Here is a 2,196-nt window from a genome sequence, read left to right as displayed (position 1 = left end):
ATATGTTCAGATGTGCTAACAAAACTAACGGGGTTCCATTTTAAAAAACGTAGGTTTGTGTTAAAAAACATACTTCCGTGCATTTTTTCATGGTTTGTATTAAGCAATTACACTAGCCCCTCTCCTCACGTTCGGTCTGTGGAATCGATTCGTCAGTATTTGATGTGGTTTACGAAATATATCCAGCGGAAACGTTAGGTGACTCACCCCGTATATATGAAGACAATAACTGTTCTCGAAAGAACAGATACTGTTGATGAGCGTGCAGCTTTTCCCTGGAATAAATGATGATTAATTGAAACCCTCAGCTGCCGACAGGTGTTGTTGATATACCTCGATGTGGACAGCTGAAAATGTGTGCCCCGACCGGAACTCGAACCCGGGATCTCCTGCTTACATGGCAGACTCTCTATCCATCTGAGCCACCGAGGACACAGATGAATAGCGCGACTGCAGGGACTTATCCCTTGCACGCTTCCCGTGAGACTCACATTCCCAACTGTCCACAATTCTAATGATGATTAACTGAAACCTTATTCCAGGGAAAAGCTGCACGGTAACCAAAAGTATCTGTTCTTTCGAGAACAGCTACTCTCTTCATATATATAGTTAAAGGCTACCCAGCCATTGACCTTCGTCTGTGCGAATGCGCACAGGTTGCCCAAATTTTTATGGGAATCGCCAAAGTGTGCGCGAGTAATGAGTGGGTGGCCAAATGTCTATAAGGTACAGTAGATATATAGAATTGTGGACAGTTGGGAAAGTGTGTCTCACGGGAAGCGTGCAAGGGATAGGTCCCTGCAGTCGAACTATCCTATGTGCCCCGGTGGCTCAGATGGGCAGAGCGTCTGCCGTGTAAGCAGGAGATCCCGGGTTCGAGTCCCCGGTCGGGGCCCACGTTTTCAGCTGTCCACATCGAGGTATGTCAACAACACTTGTCGGCAGCTGAAGGTTTCAGTTGATCATCACTTACCTTCACAATTCTTCATTATTGCAATTTCGTATAGCGCGCGGAAATGACGAACACCTGTACCTATCTGTACAAACCCTGATTTGCCTTATTTTATCATGGTGATGGTTTCTCCCTTCGTGAGTCGACGTCAACAAAATATTTTCGCATTCGGGGGAGAAAGTTTGAGACTGAAATTTCGTCAGAATATTGATGCGCAACGAAAAATGCCTCTGTTTTAATTATGTCCATCCCAAATCCTGTATCATTTCAGCTGCACTCTCTTCCCTGTTCCGCGATAATACAAAATGTGCTGCCCTTTTTTTAACTTTTTCGATGCACTCCGTCAGTCCTACCTGGTAAGGATCCCACACCGCGCAGCAGTATTCTAAAAGAGGTCAGACAAGCGTAGTGTAGGCAGTCTCTTTACTAGATCTGTTGGATTTTCTAAGTGTCCTGCCAATAAAACGCAGTCTTTGGTTAGCCTTCCCCACAACATTTTCTGTGTGTTCCTTCCAATTTAAATTGTTCGTAATTGTAATACCTAGGTATTTAGTTGAATTTACGGCTTTTAGATTAGACTGATTTATCGTGTAACCGAAGTATAACGAGTTCCTTTTAGCAGTCATGTGGATCACCTCACACTTTTCGTTATTTAGGGTCAACTGCCACTTTTCGCGCCATTCAGGTATCTTTTATGAATCGTTTTCCAGTTTGTTTTCATCTTGTGATGACTTTACTAGTCGATAAACGACAGCGTCATCAGCAAACAACCTAAAATGGCTGCTGAGATTGTCTCCCAAATCGTGTATATAGATAAGCAACAGCAAAGGGCCTATAACACTACTTTGGGGAACACCAGAAATCACTTCTGTTTTACTCGATAACTTTCCATCAATTACAACGAACTGTGACCTCTCTGACAGGAAATCACAAATCCAGTCACATAACTGAGACGATATTCCATAACCACGCAATTTCACTACAAGCAGCTTGTGTGGTACAGTGTCAAAAGCGTTCCGGAAATCCAGAAATATGGAATCGATCTGAAATCCCTTGTGATGAGTTGCTAGGTGGGAAGGCTTGGTTTTGTGTAAACTCGCAGCTACATACTCCACGAGCGAATGCGCAGTGAGCGCCAGAGGGTGCATCTTACGTATATGATCGATTTTCTGTCCTGTTGTGTTCAGAAAATGTCTGTAAGCGCCGTAATTTTATTTCTCGTGGTCCCCTTCTCGAAAAACACC

General features: G+C 43.8%; 1 non-coding gene across 1 annotated transcript; it reads left to right on the top strand.

Moving 5' to 3' along the window:
* Window positions 1-820: 820 nt before the first annotated feature.
* Window positions 821-895, top strand: Trnat-ugu. Its single transcript has one exon. It is a non-coding gene; the product is annotated as a tRNA-Thr (tRNA).
* Window positions 896-2,196: the final 1,301 nt, after the last annotated feature.

This window comes from Schistocerca piceifrons, chromosome 11 (genome assembly GCF_021461385.2).
Source record: "Schistocerca piceifrons isolate TAMUIC-IGC-003096 chromosome 11, iqSchPice1.1, whole genome shotgun sequence".
NCBI classification, from domain to species: domain Eukaryota; kingdom Metazoa; phylum Arthropoda; class Insecta; order Orthoptera; family Acrididae; genus Schistocerca; species Schistocerca piceifrons.
The sequence above is the reverse complement of the archived record's forward strand: the minus strand, read 5'-3'. Positions and strand labels throughout refer to the sequence as shown.